Here is a 21,532-nt window from a genome sequence, read left to right as displayed (position 1 = left end):
CCCTCTGATACTTAACGTGAATAAATAGGCACAAGATTATTCACACCGGCAGTGCTTTCATGGCCATTTTGAGGAGCTCTTTTTACTAGCTGCACAGTAGACTCATCACAGTTACGTTCACAGATAATTGGCGACCAGAAAAGGAGATTCCTTCTGTTTGTAAAACATAAGGCATCCAATCAGTGAACAGATATTCTACTGTGTAACTTAAACGCGCCATCTCTTGGTGTGAAAAATGACTAAGGAATAAAATAATCTCAGCAAGCAGTTCACAAATAATCCATATGCTAAAATTTGTCCACACAAACTATTTGTCAACCCATTGTGAATAGCAATCACACTTGTAAACGTACAACCTGCTCATGGATAATCCAGGAACAGAAAAAGAGACTCTTTGTCAGATAAGTTATCTGCAGTGAATGATTTAACCAACTTTAAGCATATGTGACAGCAACTTAAGAGTGTGCTGTTTTGGTCAACACATTTGAATTAGTCTCTTCTTCTAGGGGGTGGGTCTGTCATGTCACTATGCCAAAGTTCAGGGATGGTCCGTGTTATTTCTTCACTCATCCTGTGACCAGCAGGAGCATCCTCTCCCCTCACCCCTGTCCACAGGCATGCCCATAGCTCCCTAGAATAGTCAGCATTTTTCTTTATATGAGCATGGATCGTGCAGAATCATAAAAAGTAGAGAGAGAAAAGAGCTGTTAGATGATGTCTACTACATCTACCTCTGGTCATTTGCAGTGTTATCCCTAGTGAATAGTTTCTAGTGTTTGATCAAATTCTGTATGCCTGGAGTGCTAGTTCGTCCCTTCTTACACAGTGCAATAGAATTGCATTACCAGCAAGTTTTCCTTTCAGCTATTCAGCCAAAATGTTTCATTTTAAACCAGATCTACAAGGGTTACAATAGGGGCAGGGAATAACCTAAACAAATGCAAGCTATTCAATCAGGGGTAGGAGGGAAGTAATCTGAAACAGATCTTCAGTGGGAGGGTGATAGCTGGAAAGCAGTAATGCTGAATGAGAGCTGTGTGGAGTGGACAGCAAACTTGCAATCTGATATACTGGCAAACTCTTTCCCCACTCCCTCCAGATTATGGACTATGGATCAGTATGTAGAGGATTGCATTACTGGGGGGAAGATGAGTCTGTCTCTGAGATGACACAGTACTTCACATACTGGCTTCAGCGGTGGGTACCCCAGTGCCAAATAGCCATTCATAAAGTAGGAGGAACTGAGCGAAGAACAACAAAAATGACTAATGGGTCTGGCATGATTTTCTCTCTCTCGCTGCAGGTTAAATAACTGAAGGTTGTGCATAATGTTTAGGCCCCCCCTTTAAGAAAAGATTTTTTCCTAGCAGTCAAGTACATAGATTCATAGACTTAAGGTCAGAAAGGACCATTATGGTCATCTAGTCTGACCTTCTGCACAATGCAGGCCACAGAATCTCATCCATCCACTTCTATAACAAACCCCTAACCTATGTCTGAGTTATTGAAGTCCTCAAATCGTGGTTTAAAGACCTCAAGGTGCAGAGAATCCTCCAGCAAGTGACCCATGCCCTATGCTGCAGAGGAAGGTGAAAAACCTCCAGGGCCTCTGCCAATCTGCCCTGGAGGAAAATTCCTTCCCAATCCCAAATATGGCGATCAGTTAAACCCTGAGCATGTGGGCAAGACTCACCAGCCAGCACCCAGGAAAGAATTCTCTGTAGTAACTCAGATCCCATCCCATCTAACATCCCATCACAGACCATTGGGCATATTTACCTGCTAGTAATCAAAGATCAATTAATTGCCAAAATTAGACTATCCCATCATACCATCCCCTCCATAAACTTATCAAGCTTAGTCTTGAAGCCAGATATGTCTTTTTCCCCCACTGCTCCCCTTGGAAGGCTGTTCCAGAACTTCACTCCTCTAATGGTTAGAAACCTTCATCTAATTTCAAGTCTAAACTTCCTAGTGTCCAGTTTATATCCATTTGCTCTTGTGTCCACATTGGTACTAAGCTTAAATAATTCCTCTCCTTCCCTGATATTTATCCCTCTCATATATTTATAAAGAGCAATCATATCTCCCCTCAGCCTTCTTTTGGTTAGGCTAAACAAGCCAAGCTCTTTCAGTCTCCTTTCATAACACATACTTAAAGGCTTTCCTGATCTGGGGCTACAGCTTGGCCAAGTGATGACAAAGTGGGTGGCATGTTAACTACAGTCTCTGAAGAGTGTAAACACTGATGTAATGCAGCGCCTGTGGATGGGTGGATTGTTGACAGCAGGATCTAACCAGTGACCCCTGAATATATTAAAATCATGAGCTTTCACTTCCGGAACTGAAAGACCCAGAAGACTCATAAATGCCTGCCAGTGCCAGCCACCCCCTAGAAGGGAAAGAGAGCCATGCTACATAAGTATGGGTGACACCAAGAAGGGATAGGGGTGAGGAATGCAGTAGAACTTGAAGAAATATGATGAAAGTGAGTGAATGTGGGTGTGAATATTGGGAGGAAAAACACCCCTACTGGTGAGGATTTTAAGAGCCTTTCCAGTGAAATAGTGGATACTCCATTACTAAAATCATTTAAAACTGAATTGGACATAGCAAGAAGACCAACAAGATAATGAAACTAGGTGTGTTTTTATGTATTCTAGTAGGAGCAGCAATGACTGCTGTAATGTTAAGGTTGTGTAGTAGTTTTCATTTAGGTCCTCCTCTCTCTCTCTCCTCCCTCCTCCCCCGCACCCTGTTTTCAGTTCTCAGAACTTTCTGAAACTTCCATTTTTCAGGCTGTAATTTCCCAGGGTTGGTCTCTGTTGAAATGTGATTTTTTTCTGGAAAGTTTGAGGAAATGTGGTTCAGCCGCTCTTCAGAATGAGGAGAGTGATATAAATACTTTCTCCTTCATCAACAAAATTCTTGCAACTCTTTTAACAGCCTTGCAGCCCAAAAGCAGCTGAGAACAGAAAATTGAAACTTGGCAGGGAAATAGATGCTCACCAAGGAGAAGTGCCTTGGCTTGCCCCAGGAAACTTGGTTTTGGTTTGACCACATTTTGGTCTCTCGAAAGCCATACTGAGCATGCACAGTATTTTTTGCTAAGCTCAAAGCGCAAAGCTGAAGATGGCTTTGCTGCATTAGTCATTGGTATCCCTGCAAAATGACAAGTTTAGGTAAGTATACTGTGGACTTTGCAAGACACAAAGTGGAACCCTGGCCTTACTCCTGCAGCCCTTGTAAGGAGCAAAGAGACTAGACTGTACTTTGCAAGGTGGACAGGAGAGAACACTGCTCTGATACCCCTAGCTGCAGCTCTTTAAGTGTGAAAGTAATTTACAGGACTTACTGGTACTGCTGGAGTCCTGCGGGGGGCGTGGCCTCATCCGGAAGAGGTTTGGCCTCTCAAGATTTAAAGGCCTTGGGGCACCGGCTGTGGCTGGGAGCCCCAGGGCCTTTAAATCAACCAGGGGATCCCAGCTGCAGAGGTGGCTGGGAGCCCCCAGGGCTCAGGGGCAAATTAAAGGGCCCGGGGCTCTGGCAGCCAGGGGGAACCCCGAGCTTTGCGGGGCTGGGGCAGGGATTTAAAGAGCCCAGAGCTCCTGCTTCTGAGGGGAGCCCCGCACCCTTTAAGTCCTGGCCCCAGCCTGGCCACCAGAACCGTGGCCGGGATTCAAAGGGCTCTGGGCTGCCTGCAGCCGTGGGGAGCTTTGAGCCCTTTAAATCCCAGCTGCCGCCAGGATTCAAAGGGCTCTGGGCTGCCGGCAGCCGTGGGGAGCTTTGAGCCCTTTAAATCCCAGCTGCCACCAGGATTCAAAGGGCTCTGGGCTGCCGGCAGCCGTGGGGAGCTCTGAGCCCTTTAAATCCCAGCCGCAGCTTACTGGCTCTTGCTGGTACGTCGAACCGGACCGGACCAGCTTACTTTCACCTCTGGCTGCAGCTGCTAATGCTCACAGGAGAGGCACTCTCTGCTCAGGTGTTCACAGGACAGAACCCTTCCCCCGGGCTTATAAGGGGCAAGGCATTAGGGGCATGGGGCAGAACTCTGGAGTCTAGCCAGATAGGCCCAGATCCTCAAAGTAGTTAGGCAGCTAACTCCCAGGGTATTAGTGCCTGAATACCTTTGAGGCTCTGGGTCATAGTTCCCAAGTCTGACATGTATATGCATTATGGCAAACTTTGTGTAGGAGCGTTAAAGTCCTGGAGAATGACATGAGAGGTTACTAGCCTTACAGTAGAGGGTCTTGAAGTTTTGTACACATGGATCCCACTGTAGATGAAGGGCTGGCAGGTGGGCAATAGGAGGCCTATGTAAATAACAACTGTGGGACAGCCCTCCCAAACTGCGCATCTGCTCTAGAAGCTGACATAATAGAACAGCGATCGGTAAACGTATGAACCAAACTACAAGTAGCTGCCCTACAGATCTCAGAAATAAGGCTAGCAGAAAGTGTCTAGCCTGAGAGGGAAGAGGTAGTTTGTTTAATGCAGTCTGTAACCCTTTTTGAGAGTCTTTGAGGGGAAATAGCCTGTCCCGTAGACTTATCACCAAAAGGTGCAGTCTGGATGATTTACGATATGGCTTTGTTCTGGAAAGATGGCCATAGATAGCCCTGAGAACCTTTAGTGTGTGGAGATTAGTCTCTGCAGCAGAGTCATAAGCATTAAGAAAAAATGACTGGTAAATGCATAGATTGAGCTATAGAAAAATCCCAGACCACGTCTGGTTTAATAACAAGAACAACTTTGGATGTGGCCTGAGAGGAACCCTGTCCTTATGAAAAATGGTATCCAGGCACTTGCCATCAAAGCCTGCATTTCACTTACCCTGCAAGCTGAGGAGATAGCTACCAAAAAAAAAAGCCATTTTCACAGAGGGGTGATATAGTGAACCTGATGTAAAGGGTTAAAAAAGAAGGGTCCATTAAAGATAGGAGCACTATAGTCAAGTCCCAAGCAGGGAATGGCTCTTTAACTGGTAGAATGCATGAAGTGGGCCCTCTAAAAACGTAGACTGTTAAGTGGGGGGAAATTGTATGACCTACAACAGGTGGTGGATATGCAGACACAGGGGCGAGATTAACTCCAACATGGTTAATCCAGAGTCCTGAGTTTCAAAGACAATAAATAATCCAAAATAGAAGGACTAGAAGAGTCCAGGGGCTGAATGGATCACCATGAAAATCATTTCCACTCATTGTGGTATGTCCTCCTAGTAGAGGCTTTTCTGCTCTGGACTGAAATTTCCTGTACAGCCATTCTATCCACAGAACTCGGCCACTGGTGAGCCAAGAAGGATTGACGAGAAGGCTCTGAGTGCTTGAGGGAATCATGAGGTCTCTTTGAGCCAGAAGACCTCTTAGCCCCAAAAGGGGTGTCTCTTGTAGCCAGAGCGTTTACTGAAATCAGTTTTGAAGTAGGAGCAGACTGCTTCTGAGGAGTAATGCCAGCATCAGAGATACTATGCGTTGTCTTCTCCATCAGAAATAACTGTAACTGGGCCTCACAAGCCCTCTATGGGTGCTTAGAACATAAGGAACATAAGAAGGGCCATACTGGCTCAGACCAAAGGTTGATCTAGCCCAGTATCCTGTCTTCTGACAGTGACCTATGTCAGGTGCCCCAGAGGGAATGAACAGAACAGATAATCGTCAAGTGATCCATCCCCTGTCGCCCATTCCCAGCTAGGGATGCCATCCCTGCCCATTCTGGCTAATAGCCATTGATGGAGCTATCCTCCATGAATTTATCTAGTATTTTTTTTAACCCTGTTAGTCTTGGCCTTCACAACATCCTCTGGCAAAGAGTTCAACAGAACAATTACAAATAGGATGCTTGTCTGGGATATGAGATTTTCTGCCAAACAAAACCTTTTTCCTATGTGTATCGTTGGCAGGCATATCAGCCGGACAGGCAGGGCAGATTTTAAAGCCAGGAGACTTGTTCTCAGACATCAGACCCTACTTCTCAGTACTGAGGTGAGATTCAGAAGAAAACAATGGCTTTTGGTTTTTATTTTAAATAAACAGGCGTCAATAAAATGTTTTAAGTTCCCACCAATACTAACAATACACTCTAAACCTATCTAGGGGCTATGGGAAAGCAGGAGGACACTGTAGGCGCTAACTCGCTCCCATGTGCGGTAAGAAGGAACTGAATGACATCTGGGGCTGCCCTGTCCTTTATGCCTTCCCTGTAAGGGGTGCAAGTGTGTGCAGGGTGCATACACAGCCCTAATAATCACTGCTGGCTAAAACATTCCAGGCTTGCATGCATATCTACAGTTGGATCCAGTATCAGCTGGTTCCTAAAGAACTCCTCCTCCTCCCTCTTTTTTCTACCCCATGCCTAGAGAGTTTTTGTTTTTTCACTTTTCAAGAAGCACCATACAAAACTACCCTAAGAGAACATTACTGAGCACCTTTCTAATAGGATACAGCTGGATTTCTAGCACTGATGGGTTGTGAGATGGTGATTTTGAGCATAGATGGGTTGTGAGATGCTGGACCTAGTCATTGCATATTGTGCCTCAGACCAATGTGAAGTTATGGGATAAATACCCCATTATTTCTTTTCTTATTGATATATTCTCCTCCCGTCATTCACTGTGCCACCGAGTGATGTGCCACTGGCTTTTAAGCTACGAAAGGAGGTTTCTCTCTTCAAAAGCCCTCATGCATCAACACTGGTCACATTCTTCATTAAACAAACCAGCCTAGACAAATCCCACAGGCTGATAGGCAGCTTCTCTTTGACAGCAGCTAGAGCCAGGGGTGCTAACGAGAACCATCACCATATGGACAACAGTGTTGAGAGTTCAAATGCGAGTGCTTGGGTTTCCAGAATGCAGTGAGTTATCATGTGCGTAGATCAGAAGAAGGCAGTCTTGCATGGAATGGCTTTGAGGGAGGAAGGGTGAGAAGAGAGGTGCACATGGATCTGCTCTAAGAGAAAGTTGACTCTCCAGTTATTTACGCAGAAAGTGTGATAAGTCTCCCTCAGTGCATCTGCCTAGTTCAGTCTGCCCTGTGCGTCCCTCACTTTGTTACAGGCACAGCACTCCCTACGAGATGCTTTTCTTGTGGGTATTCTGTGAACAATTTAGTTTCCAGCTCCTGCCATGCCCTCCCACCTCCTCCTCCTTATGCATGTCCTCTCCTCATGCAAACAGGGACCAATTTTTCTCCTGAGCTGAGCAGTAACTTGATCCCTGTGGTAATTCAGTCAAGGGGCTTCTGTCTCTCATATAGCCAGCTGGGCCCAATTATGGGATGGTTTGAATAATGTGAGTGGGCTGGGGATGGCTGTGCTGTAGGGGATGGAGCTCTTCCAGGCTTCATTTTTTCGTATAGGCTGGGAAGCTCAGTTTGCACTGAAAGGTCCATTTAATGTTCTGAATTACTAAGTGGCTTCTTGATGTGAAAGAGTCAAGCACAATCTGCCATTCAAGGTTGGGCAACCCATATTCACCCTTAAAACACGCACACTGGCTGTGTCTAGATTGAGACCACCGCAGTGCTGAGTGCTCAGGGATTCAAGCAAAAGTGAGGCTTGAAGCTGATGTCATGGTGTGGGTAGTGGGCAATGAAATGGAGACAAAGTTCCTTCCTCTTCCAGTGGTGAATCACCTCGCCTTGTGGGCTGGGCATTAAATAGTAGTAATACAAATATTGATGAGCTAGCAATGGGTTTCTGTATAAGATTGAGGGAGACTCGCCTCCTCTAGAAAGTCCACCTCCAGTCCATTGAGCTGTGATTAGGTACCTGATCCATGTGGTTAGGGGAGTCAGACATGATGCTAGTCACATCACTTCTTCATCTAGTGTTGGCTATGGAAACTGACGTGCCTTAACCACATCTGCCCAATGAGCCAAATGTGGCTTGAGGCGGACTGTGACTTTGAGGCGTAGGTTTGCTGTTCCTCTGTTACTGCTGCTGGCATGTGAGCTGTGAGCCTGCTGGTGGTGTTTAAATGACTTGGAAAAGAGGGGGAGCAGTGAAGGGGCAACATTTGCAGATGGCACAACATTTTAGGTTAGAGAGGCCTGTGAGGAACCCCAGAGGGGCCAGTCCAAGCTAGGTGATCCAAGGCAGATGAAATCCATTGTTCACAATGCAGGGTTATGCATGTTTGAGCTACTCTTACACGCTGCTGGGTTCTAAATTGAGTGTAACCACTTGGGAAAGAGAGCTGGGTGTCACTGTGGATAGTTCAGTGAAAACATCTGCTCACACTGCAGCAGTGATCTAAAAAGAGCACAAAATGTCTGGATGTATAAGGAATGGGATAGAAAATAAGTGAAAACCTAGGATTGCTCATATAAATCAATGCAGCATGCTCACCTAGAGGGCTGTGGGCAGCACTGATCTCCCTACCTCCAAAAAAGAGAGAGCAGAAATACAAGGGGTCCAGGGACAAGCAATGAAAATGATCACAGGCATCGACTTCAAAATGAGGAAAGACTGAAAAGATTTGGTCTGTTTCATTTACAGGTGAATAAGAAGGGACATGACAGAGGTATTCAGAATAATGACTGAAGGTAAAACCTATTTACCCTCTAATAATAGAAGAGTTAGGAGACATTCAGGGCAAGTCTACACTACAAAATTATGTTGCCTTAAGTTACGTTGGCATACAGCCCCCACAGTAATTAAATCAATTTTGCGTGTCCAACTACACTCCGTGTGTTGGCGGTGCACGTCCTCACCAGAAGTGCTTGTACTGATTGTACTGTCAGTGTGGGGCATTGTGGGATGGCTTCTAAAGCCAGTAACAGTCTATGTAAGTGACGCAGTGTCTACACTGACAGTGTGTCAACCTAACTACATCGACATTGACTGTATGCTTCTCGTGGAGGTGGAGTTATTGAGTCCGTGTAGCTGGGCAGTTACATTGGTGGGAGCGAAATTTTAATGTAGACCAGTGTTTCCCAAACTTGGGACACCGCTTGTGTAGGGAAAGACCCTGGCGTGCTGGGCCGGTTTGTTTACCTGCCGTGTCCACAGGTCCGGCCCATCGCGGCTCCCACTGGCTGCGGTTCACCGCTCCAGCAGCCCCCATTGGCCTGGAGCAGCGAACTGCGGCCTGTGAGAGCTGCAATCAGCTGAACCTGAGGACGTGGCAGGTAAACAAACTGGCCTGGCCCACCAGGGGCTTTCCCTGCACAAGCAGTGTCCCAAGTTTGGGAAACACTGATGTAGACACTTGCATAGTTAGGTCAACGTAAGCTGCCTTGTGTTGACCTAACTGTGTAGTGTAGACCAGGCTTCAATTTAATTGAATGGCAACACATTTAATGCTAATAAAAGGAAAACTTTCTTACACAATGCATAATCCACCTATGGAACTTATTGTCACAAGATATTGCTACCAAGAATTTAGCAGGATTCAATGAAGGGTTGAATATTTACATGGATAATGAGAACACCTATCATTAATTAGATATAATAAGGGATATATATTGCCATGTTTTAGGATCTGTCAACCTCTAATTGACAGGTGAGAGCAGGTTATTCCATAATTGTCCACTCTGGGGTTTACTTCACCTGCCTCTGAAGCAGCTGTTACTGGCCACGGTCAGAGACAGGATACTGGACAACTGGCCTGATCTGGTATGGCAATTCCCATAAGCACACACAACAGTGGGGCTTTCAAATAAGTGAGGCCTTGAATAATCACTTGTTTTGCTTGCAAGGCCAGACCTCTGGCTTCTGGCTTCTTGTTCACTTCAAAGAATAACTCAGGCATAAGGTGGTGCGTGATGTGTGTGGGGTTTTTTCCCCCTCCAAAAATAATTAAAAGCAAATTAGATTTTAAACCAAAATATTTTCACATTTTTATTTACCTGTCAGGAGCTGAGCTCAGGGCTTTGTGTTTCTCACAACCAGTTGATAACTTTCAATTGCGAAGTATTTTCCTGGGCTGCTGTAAATGGTTGTAGGGTAAATGGGCCCCGGCGTATGCAGGTTAGTGTAGAAGGAAGTGGTTTCCAAATATTTTGTTCTGTTACATTGACCTGTGCACTGAAGGGAACCTGTCACCTGTCTAAGATCTTAAGTAGTTTTGATTTAGCTGTGAAACCGCTTTGGAGTACTTTCCCTGGTCGTCTTCACTCTGCCAGAGCAGGGGAAAAGGAATTCATTGTTAACACTAGTGTATATGGCATTGCTTAGTGAAATTCTTCTAGGGTGGTTAAGTCACTCAAGCAAGACAAGTCTTAGCCTCCGATACGGTTAGAAAATGTGACCTAGTTAAACCCAGCAGTTTGTGTGTGATGAAATGAAAGTGACTTGTGTTTGCTGAAATCTGATACAAAAAATAGGGCACTAGATTCTTTCCTTGCTAGAAAAGATGCATTACAGAGCATGTATGTGTGTGTGAATACATTACCATAGCAACCACAGTCCCACCCCTCCCTGATCAAGAGCATTACTGCATTCTGCTGAAGGATGTCTGATACCCCCATATCCCATCCCCCAGCCTCTTCTCCTTCCCAGCCCCCTCCTCATACTGCTCCATGAAATCAAATTAAAGGGTGAAATGAATTTTGGAGTTGCTGCTAGGGGCCAGGAAATGTCTATGCATAGAAAAAGGGGCATGTCTGTCCATGCCAGAGCAGCAGTGCAGTAACTCGGGCCTTGTTTTAAAAACAGCCCTACTTGGAAGAGCTGTTACTACTGCAAGGGAGCTATAAACCCACCATGCAATGATGTCATTACTTTGATGGATAAGGGGAGGGGTGGACACTTTATTTCCAGTACGGCTTTGTACTCTGCAGCCTCTCTCACGGTAGCAATGAAACCAGCAATGCTAATCAGACCGTTCCTCCCTCCCCTCGCTCTCTTCTCATGGCCACAATGCTCTAATTTGCTGCTCGGTTCCTGTAAGGAAAAGGAATTCTATACCATTTGAGAAATAAAGTCCTTCCTAAGGAGCCTGTCTTCTCCTCTCCTGGCATTGGTGAGGAGGGGGCAAGGGAGATTTATGCCAGCCTTTCCCATTATGATCAGCACAAAGGTGGACAAAGTGGAGCTCACGTGCTAAATGCAATCCATTCAGAGTTCTACAAGGTGGCTCTCATTCTTAATACTGAGGTGCGGCCCAAAGAGACTACTGGGCCCAGCATGCAAAGCAGCCTGGTGGCTCTAATGGAGACAGAGAACTGCATGCTGAGGCCTGTAGTCTCTGCACCACAGATCATTATTAAGGCTGAGGAGAACTCCAATTGGTTCCCTGGGTTTAGAGAGGTACACTCACACTCTATGCAACCCTTTGCAAAGTTTGAGCGACTGTGCCATAGTGCTGGGGGATACTGACATGTTGGTATCTGTCCCACGTGGTAGAGGAGATACAAGACTTCACTGTACTGAATACAAAGGTGATGCTTCAATGAGGCTGGTAGAGCCAGACAGCCCTGTAGCTCTTCCTAGATCCCAGACTAACAGTCTATGCTGCCTAGTGTCAGCGCACAGCATCTTCCTAAATCCTGGGCTGAACTCTGCAGTCATGGAATGGGCATCGGAATACCCTGGAATTTGTCCAATGGCAGGCTTGAACATATCTCACCACCCTATGTGATAGGATTCTTCTGCATGGCCAAGGAAAAACTAATATGGGTATGACAGTGTCCTTCTTGTATCTAGTAGAACTGTGCTGCTGCACTTGTATATCCTGAGATCTGTTCTCCATCAGTGCCTGAAGGACTTATGTATGCAACTCCCATTAACACTAATGGGCATTGCCTATGTAAATCCCCTGGGCACTGATTTGTCTTTAGTGAGGTTTTCGATACAGTCCAGTGTGGAAAAACTAAATAGATTAAGACCCCATGTCTGGTTAAGAATACTGTACCATGGAGACAAAATTTGCCAGCCGGCTGTAAACAAAGAAAAATCATAAATGCTACAAACACTGCTTTGGGGGAGGTAAAAAGTAGGGATATTAAGGGGCAGTATGGGAACTGAGACTATAACAACTTCATCAACCATCTGGAAGATAAGTGGAACATTGATCATATTTGCTGGTCATATCAAGCTAGGATTTATCGCAGACTCAATGGAGGGAGAGTTAATTTACAGAATTATCTGGAGTTTGCCATTTGAGAGATGGGATTTAATTTACATACAGGTATAATAAACACTTGAAGGTAATTTCCAGCACAAATACGAATGGGGAGAATGGAGATTAGGGAGGAGAGAGGCAGTAAAGGATTTGGGGTGACGGTGGATTACAAACCAGTCATGAACTGTCAATGCAATGTGATGCAGCAGTTTGAATGGCTATTGCTATTCTGGGCTCTGTTGGGGGGTATCCTTTGGAGGAGAAAGGGGGTAATAATGCTTCTCAGTGGTTCAAGTGGCCAGTTCTGTCACTGCCCCATGATGGAATAGCTTTACTCTAACAATGTTATGGTTGGGGCAGCTTGTTCAAATAGACTTCTAATAATCTTGGTTCTTCTGAAAGGCATGGGGGAGAGTTTGCAAGAACCGACCCAGTGTGGATACTATAGTGAAATTATCTGGAGTGGTGACACAAGTCTGATATTGCACTGATACTGCTAGATCTCACCCTCCTTGACCTCTTGGTTGCTCTTCATGCTCTCCATCATACTTCCCTTCTCAGTATCTTGTCCTCTGTTGGCTTTTGTGATTCCATCCACTCTTGAATCTCCTCCTACCTCTCTGCTTGTTCTTTCAGTATCTCTGTTGGTGAGACATCTTGCTTCCTTCCCCCACTGGCCAGTGGGATCCTGCCAAGGCTCTGCTCTGGGCCTACTCTCTCTTTACACTCTGCTGCTGGGTGCTCAGCCCTGACTTGGTCTCAGCTCCCGTCCATACATGGGTGACTCACAATTCCCCTTCTCCGTTGCTGACCGCAGTCTCACCTCTCTGCATTTCTCTTTGACAGCTGCTTCTTAAACTTAAATTTAGCATGACCAAAAATGAACTCTGGCTCTTTCCTCCAGTATGGCCCCTCTGTGCTACTCCAGCAGCACAAATGAGCTGTAAAGCTGTGAGGAGTCCTGTGGCATGGAGGAACCCCCAGGTAGCAAAGTCATCATAGCTAGCTCTACACCAGTCCGTCCTGTCTGCTGCCTCCTTCTCCCCATGCCCCAAGGCTGCTGTAACTTACATTGGTGGCTAATGCCCTCCAAAGGTCAGCTACACTGGAGCGAACCATGCCCCCAGCACAGACTGGTTCAGGGGAGGGGCTGGTGTAGAACCAGCTGTCTCGTCTCTACCTGGGGAATCTGCTCACTCAGGGCAGCTTTACAGCCCCCTTGTGCTACTGGAATGGCATTATAGAACTGTATTGGGGGAAATGATCTGGCCTTTAACTTTTATATTTCTGAGTTTTGCACACATAAGTCCCCTATCCTGCAACAGCCACCACATGAACACACCCCAGTGCCCAGGCAGAACCCCACTGACCTTAGTTTGGCTCTGTGCAGGGGCTCTGTATGGAGCTCGCTGCAGGTTAGGGCCTATGTCTGTAACTTGAACACTGCTGTAATGTAGTTATTTGCGTTTAATATTTCCATATTTGCTTCTATAAATATAACTTATCTATGCTTTAAGATTTAGGATGTCAACCAGCATAGGAAAGTTTAACAAAACTGGAAGGCAAAATTTCAAGCCAGTACCATTTAACAAGACAAAATTGATGCATGTGTTTTTTCTTCCCTAGTTAAATGTATCCAGACTAGGCCAATGTTTCCTTCTTGGTCAGGGAATCTCGGAGGTTATGACTACATGGAAAGTTTGACTGGCTTGAGTGTACAGCCAATTTTTAAAGGCAGCATTTGTTGAGAGCTGAGTAATTAGAATATAAATCTGAAATAGATACGCTTAGCTGCTTCGATGGGCAATAACAAAGCTCTGTGTGTGTGTGTATGTGTGTGTGCTGAAGTATGCAAGGATTATACCCTTGTTAACCAAAACAAACCGACAATGCAAAGTGCTGTATTTTTAAACACCACTAACTTAAGGTCATGTCACAAGTGACAAAAGCCAGGTGAGATTCTGAGAGAAGATTCCCTCTGCTTCCTAATCTCTATAATAATAAACCCTTTTATAGGTGCTTTTTATCCTGAAGAATCTTTAAGTGCTTTATAGATTGTATATATGAGGATGGTCTGCCCAGCAGTGAAATGCTGGTTCCTCTGGGGTGGAATGAGCTAGCTACACTACAGGACAGGACAGTTTTTAAAAGAGGTGAAAATAGTGCCCCTTATTCTCTGCTCCCTTTGCACAAATGGGTGGGAGTGGGGGAGGCCACAGGTAGGTGGGAGTGGGGAGCCGGTTGTGTCTCCCTAATTCAGAGCTGTATGGCCCTGTTGCAAGTTAAGACAGGGGCAGCTCTAATTTTACACCAGCAGAGGATTGGGTGTGGCAGAGTTCTGCCCTGCCATGCTCCCTCCAGTCCCCTGGAATGCCCCTAACATGCCCCCTTCAACATCTTAGCGGTGGGTAAGGAGAGGTACCTGGTGTAGGGGACAGGACAGCCACTTCCAGTGGCAGTTCTGCTGCACAGGGGGAATTTTTCTCCTGCTAGCTCTGGCTAGTTTAAGGCCACTTTCTGCTGCAGATTGAGAATCTAGCCCAAAGTCGCCAATGAAACTGCGGGGAATTTTTGGAGGCAGATTCTAATTACCTCATTTTGGAGGTTAGCCAGAAGACCAGAGCTAACGCCCCAGTGCTTGTAGTTACTAAAGAGTCTCTGGCACTTTCCACAAGTGGCCAGAAGTTTGGGTTTAGGTTTCCGCTGAAAGAAAAGAACTTATGCTGCTTTATCTGAATACTGCAGTCACTCATCTGCTGCATGATATCATGTGTTATGCAGAATGAAGGGAGTTAAAGGGGGAATAAGAAGCTTGGCACCGAAGTACTCCTCTGTAGGATGGAGCTCGCTTGGTGATCTTGCCAGGTGAAACAGGGGAGAGACATAGACATGCTTCAAACCTGTATACTCCTGGATTAGATCTGGGACCAGTGAGGAAATAGCTTCAAGGCTGGGCCTATGTTGGGAGAGATCTTTTGATGTATGTTCCCCTCCCCTGCCCCACCCATCTCAGTTTCCCAGTTCAGTCATTTTATTCTCTCTAGTATCTTAAAAATCCATTCTCTCTTCTCATGATCCCTGTATAATTGCTGAAATTCCTTTCATCACCCTGGCCTTCTCTCACCGTGATTACTTTAGCCTTCCCCCATCTGGAGTCTCTCACATCTCCCCACTCAAATCTGTCCAAAGTGCTGCTGCTGACATTTTCTCCCCCTTGCTCCGACCCTGTTCTCACCCTCTTTAAATCCATCCACGACCTTCCTGATTCTTACTGCACTGGATTCAAGTTCCTCCTCGTTTCATAGCCCTACATAATCAGGCCTGTTATCTCTGCTCTCAATTCCTCTTCCTGTTATAGCGCTCCCCTGAATACTCCCGCCTTATTCCTCCCACTCTTGCCTAGTTGCCTTCTGTTACCTGTGCCTGAAACATTCTCCCTGCCCTCATCCACTAAGTGCCCTCTTTCTCTTCCTTCAAAGTTCGCCTCAGAACTCACCTCTTCAAGCAATCCCTCCTCTCTTTTTCTCATCAATAATCCCCCCCACACTTCCTTCCTCTTGAGTTCTTACCTTATTCAGAGACTGCAAGTCTTTTGGGGCAGGGAATGTGGCTTATTGGTGACTGCACATTTCTGCATACATTTATAATCCTAAATAAATATTTTATAACCATAACTCAACTTTGCCATTTAATGGTTATGATGAGAGCTCTGCTCAGTACTCCTCCATAGGAGAAAGGAGGTTCAGGGGAAGGAAAGGTGGGAGTTTGGACTGCAGCTAGTGAAAAATAACTCTGAGTTTCCCTGTTGCACCCTCTGTTTCTAGACATCTTTTTTTAAACTTTGTGTTTCCACAGAACATAATCATTAAGGGCATGGGAAGTACAACCTGTCCTGTAAAAACCCATCAATTACATGAATCCTATTATTTGTTTCCCCTTCTCCCTCAGTCTGGCCCACTTGGTAAATCTCACCTTTTAGACTGTAAGCTCTCTGAGGCAGGGGTTGTCATTTATTCTGTGTTGATACAGAGCCTGGCACAACATGGCTGAGGCTTTGAGGTGCTACCAACAACATACATGTTAGATGATGATGATGTACCACAATCCTGTCCCAGGCATGGCTACGCTTGCAGATGTAGAGTGCTATGAGCAGGGCTGGCTTTAGGAACTACAGGGCCCTATTCGAATACCTGGCAGCGGTCCGGGTCTTCGGCACTTCGGCAGCGGGGGGTCCTTCCCTTGCTCTGGGTCTTCCGCGGACCCCCTGCCACCAAAATGCTGCCAAAGACCCAGACCGCCTCTGGGTGAGTAAAAAAAAAAATTTAAAATAAAAAAGGCGCTGCGGGTGCGGGGCCCTCTTAGGCGTGGGTCCCGATTCTGGGGAATTGGGGGAATCAGCCTAAAGCCAGCCCTGGCTGTGAGTTAAACCCGCCTTCGTAGAGCACAGTAGGGAAAGCGCTGCAGTCTGTCCACACTGACAGCTTCAAGCGCCCTGGCGTGGCCACATTTGCGGCACTTGCAGCGGCATTGGGAGCGGTGCATTATGGGCAGCTATCCCAGCATGCAAGTGACTGCAACGTGCTTTTCAAATGGGGAGTGGGTGGGGTGGAGTGTGACAGGGAGTGTGTTGTGTGTATGTGGGGGGAGAGAGAGTGGGTTTTTGGGGTGCTGAGAGTGTGTCAGCATGCTGTCTTGTAAGTTCAGACCCCCCTCTCCCTCTCTCTCACTCACTCAAAGCAAACAGTAAATGTTTGCATTTTCCTTGGAGCTGATAAGCATCCAGCTTCTCCAAAACAGAGCTTTGAAAGAGCATTTCTGCATTCCTGCAGCCGATTTCACAACAATGACAAGAGGTAGCCACTTGACTTGAGGGGATTATGGGATATTTCTGGAGGCTGATCACAGCACAGTAATGCAACACCTCGTTCACACTGGCACCGCTGCTCCAGCGGGGGTGCAGCAAACATTATTCCACTCACCGAGGTGGAGTACCAGCAGCGCTGTAGCTGCGGAGTCAGAGTGCTCTATGTGCCTTGCCAGTGTGGACAGGGAGTGAGCTAGGGTGCCCGGGGCTGCTTTATTGCACTGTAACTTGCAAGTCTAGCCAAGGCCCCAGAGGGAATACTTACAGTGGAAGGAGAAACTGTGGTCTCCATGACCCATTCAGTCTTTGGCCCCTGGGCTGTGACCACCCAGAAGGGGTCAGCTTTGATGGCTGGTTCTGTGTTGTGAATCGTGTTCACTAGGAATGGGATTGAGACCATCCATCCCCCTCCCCACCAATTCATGTCACTCAATGACCCACCAAACAGCCAGAAGATGGTAACAGCTCTTGGTTGAGAGGGCTTATGTTTAAAAAGACAAGCAATACTTGATGTCTTTTACAACTAAAAGCTAATTGATGCAGCCCTACTGTAGGGGTGAATCCTTAGATCACACTGTGTGATACTCACAACACTTTCTTCATGGGAAAACTGCAATGATTATTTACCAGAGACCCAAAAACATTCACTATGGTCTGATTTTTAGAAACCTTTTGCTATTTCATTGTCCATAGTCAGTGAATGCTGCTGGTCCTCTCTGAAACTTTCTAACAGGAGCTCTAGTCTGATGTAGAGCAGGACATGGGAAAACCAGCTCCTATGTAAATGCACAGCAAAAACAGGAGACGTTCCAAGCTGTTGGAAAGGAAGGTTTTCTACATTATTTTTAATTGCTCTTTTTAATTTACTACTCATAAAATGACCAAACACACTGTTAAATTAACCCAAATAGGAACAAAATGCAGACGTTAAAAATAATCTATTATACCAAACAGTTCCTGTGAGAATCCCCTGCCTCTTTCATGCCCGTATCTTGCTGGGCCTCCTATATGGAGTGCAACTCTAGATCATCAGACTGCCATACGGTGGCTTCCAATGTGACTGTTAATGGGTTGTTTGTTTTTTAATGACATGTCAGATACTTTGAAAACCACTGAGATTTATTGGAATGCTCCTATGTTATGGCAGTGGTGACTTGTCAAGGTAGGTGGTGGTGGTGATGACGCTTATTCTAACCACTAATTCCCATTACAAATATCTCTTCTGTTTTACAGGGGGAATACCTGAGCAGGCCATACCCAGGACAATAACCTTTATAACAGAAAGTGCTACGGATGTTTTTGTGACCACAGATAGTAAGGACTTCAATTTTAACCAGATGGTTAGTAAGAAGGCACCTCCCAGCACCATACCAAGGTATGAGTTCTATTAAAATATTCTTTGCCATTATATAAGAATATTTTATAGCAGGGAACAGTTGGCAGGGACGACCCAACAGATCTTTACCATCTTTAAATTCTCTGATTTTTAAGAGAGTATGTTTTGAATGTGGCATTAGATCACAAGCTCTTTGGCGCAGGGACCACATCTTACATGTTTGTGCAGCACCTAGCGCAACAGTGCTCCCGTGCTGGTTGGGACTCTGAGCACGATCTCCGTACAAAAGAATAATGACGATATCTTGGCTGCTTGCAAATTGAAAAGGGAGAGATGGCATGCTGAGACCTGTAGTCTCTATCAGCCACACATTGTATTCAAATTAATGGTGGCTGAAATTTGTTCCAATGTATGTAAATTAGCTGCATCTCACAGGCTCTCGGGAAGCTGCCAAGGTATAGTGAGTTTTGTTGTTGTGGTGGGTTTTGTTTGTTTTGTTTGTTTTTTGGCTGGAAAAAGTTTGGGCATCATTAAAATGGCATTTCCTTTCCCCAGTGCTACAGCGAGGGCAATTTAAGGCTGGCTTCCTTGCAGCATCATTGTACAGGATGCTTACAGTGTATTTGTGATGTGCACTTTGCAGGCAGTTCAGCAGCTCGCTGCTCTCACTCAGAGAGACAGCGGGGAAGGATCTCGGTTCTGTGTCATGTTTCTTGCCGACGGAGACTGTATTTCTTAACCTGTCCAGACATGCTAAGGAGGCATTTGTGTGATCTGACAAGCCCATCCCACAGGAACACAAGAAAAGAGCAAAAGAGGCAGATGGAAGACAAAACATCCTTTTAGAAAGATCAGAACTTCTAAAAAATTAATCTAGAGAATGTTTCCCTGCCAATGGGATTTCACTAAACCATTGATCTGAATCATGCCACAGATGGTAATGTCTTTCAAAGTGTTAGGAAAACGCAGGCCTCGACCCTTAGTTTCCTTGCATCGCAATTTCTGATCCAGAAACACAATGAGCCCAAAAAGGAAGAGCATGCAAAAGCTGCCGTTCAGCAGCATTGCTATTAAAGATCTGAATAGCTGCCTTGTGGATGGGAAAATTGCCCCCATTTTGTTTAGCACAGCAGTTTGAACAGGTTCGCTGAGTAAAATGCATGAGGCACTGCCAACATACTGTGAAATCTATAATGCTGCTTTTAAGTTTAAGATTCCAATTGGCATGTCTCTGCGTGGGGATGACCAACTTGATAGAAGGCAATCCCAGTTATGACATCAGCAGCAACGGCGCTCCAACTGTCAATCAGTCTGCAACCGGTTTTAGGCTAAGTTAGATGTTTGCAGGAAGAATCAGAAGTTTTAAAATTGATTTTTAAATATGAAATTAAGTGCTTTACAATGCTGTTTATTGGATACAAAGCTAGCTATCATCCATCTGTGGTCTCTGAGCACAATGTCTGAGCACCTCTCAATGTATTTATCCTCCCCAGTCCCAGGGCCAGTGTGAGATAGGGAATTGCTATTCTCCCCATTTTACAGTTGGGGAACTAAGGCACAGAGAAACTCGGTGATTTTCTCAAGGTCACACAGGAAGTCTGGGGCAGTTCAGGGACTTGAACCCAGGTCTCTTAATGCCAATGTTAGTCTGCAATCATTGGACCATCCTTCCTCTCTAAAGCACCCATTTGGAATTCCTTAACAAAGATGCTCAACTTAGTAAAAATGTTATACACACAACTGCATTAAAAGGACATTGTTAGGGTTGCAAAGTCAAGCACTCCAAAATTAGGAAAATGCCAGAATTGAAAAGAAAAGAAAAGAAACAGAATTGAGCAGAAAAGAAACAGTCTGACAACAGACCGAGGGGTTGAGGGGCTGTTTTTAGGAGAGCAGACACCAGAGAAGAGATTACTAATATCCTTTCACTTGGAATTTTCATAAAAGTGGATTGAGGAAAATGCACTTTTCTTCAAGCCACATAATACCTGGCAGACTCACAGCATAGAGAAAGTGGATGTTTCTGTTACTGATATCATCCTTGGTCTGACTAAGCCACCAATGATAGAAAAATGCATTATCTGAGGAAGTGTCCACCTCCATCTACACACAATATAGCTCTAATTACATTCAAAAAGATCTGATGACAAGTTAGGGCTTGAGCCAACAGCCAATGCCCTTTCAAATACATGAAAAGACTCCTGTTGACTTTAGTGGGCATTGGCTCAGGCGCCATAACCTACAAAAGAGTATGAATCACTGGAATCCCCTACAGAGTTGCATAAAAGGTCAGATGCTGCTCCCTGTTAAGCATTGGGAGATTTGGCCCCAATGTCAGTGGGAGAAGAATCAAGCCCCAAATGCAGTGAGTAGCAGGAAATAGCTCTGTCAAAATACCACTCTGAAGTTCCTGGTTTACATTGTCTTTCTTATTTGCAGATCAATTGTGTGGTATACATATAGCTATATGACTTACCTACGTACTGCACTTTCACGTTTCTAAGGCGTCTGCCTGCCTGCAAAGGCAGCTGCCAGTTGTGTTCAATTCAAAAGATACAGAATTGTTAATCACTCACTTTCTTGTTTGGCGACTTCATCTTTGTTCTTTCTTTGTTTGCTTGTTGTTTCCTTCATCTGCAAATATGGGCCAGATTGTCAATCAGTATTAATTTGCATAGTTCCCTGGAAGCCAGGGATTGAAACTAGCTAAGGAGCTGGCCTGTTGTCTTTTTGCTCTTTGTGTCCAGGAAAAACAACAATCCAAGCTAATTTTTGCAACTGGCAGCGCTGAAAATTTTAATCTAGCTGTGCCCTTTCTATCTCTTACAGACTGAATGAAATAGAGAGTCTGCTCTTGGAAATGAGCTGACAATATTGTTGCACAAGAAGAGACTCCAGGTTGGGGGAGTGGGGGGGAAAGAGCGAGAGAGAAAACTGTGCTGGCTGTGTGGAGCCACAAGGAATTTAAAACACACTGAATCATTATGAAACTCATCTTATGTCACTGAGCAGTTATGATTCCAAGACACACAATGAACAGAAATGCCAAATAAGGAAGGGCCATTATTTTGCAAAGTTACTTTGCTGACTGTAACCACACTTGAATCTGGGAACACTTTGGGGACTTGAGTATGTGAGAGAGATCATTTTTTAAGAAGTAAGAATTGTTAAAAAGAAACAAAAGAGCCTAAGGTGCTTTTTTGTGAGGCTTTTGTCTAAGACTGTAGATTTAAAAACTATAATATAGTAAGTGATTAGTCCATAC

At 45.2% G+C, this 21,532-nt stretch overlaps 1 long non-coding RNA gene across 1 annotated transcript in view; it reads right to left on the bottom strand.

Annotated features, from left to right (window-relative positions):
• LOC120395454 overlaps positions 1 to 21,073 on the bottom strand; it is a 63,773-nt gene extending 42,700 nt beyond the window's left edge. Inside the window, exon 1 of the long non-coding RNA XR_005592635.1 lies at positions 20,844 to 21,073. This is a non-coding gene — a long non-coding RNA (uncharacterized LOC120395454). The remainder of the gene's footprint in view (positions 1 to 20,843) is intronic.
• Between the last annotated feature and the right edge of the window lie 459 nt (positions 21,074 to 21,532).

The sequence above is a fragment of the Mauremys reevesii genome, linkage group 1 (genome assembly GCF_016161935.1).
Source record: "Mauremys reevesii isolate NIE-2019 linkage group 1, ASM1616193v1, whole genome shotgun sequence".
Classification (NCBI taxonomy): Eukaryota; Metazoa; Chordata; order Testudines; family Geoemydidae; genus Mauremys; species Mauremys reevesii.
The sequence above is the reverse complement of the archived record's forward strand: the minus strand, read 5'-3'. Positions and strand labels throughout refer to the sequence as shown.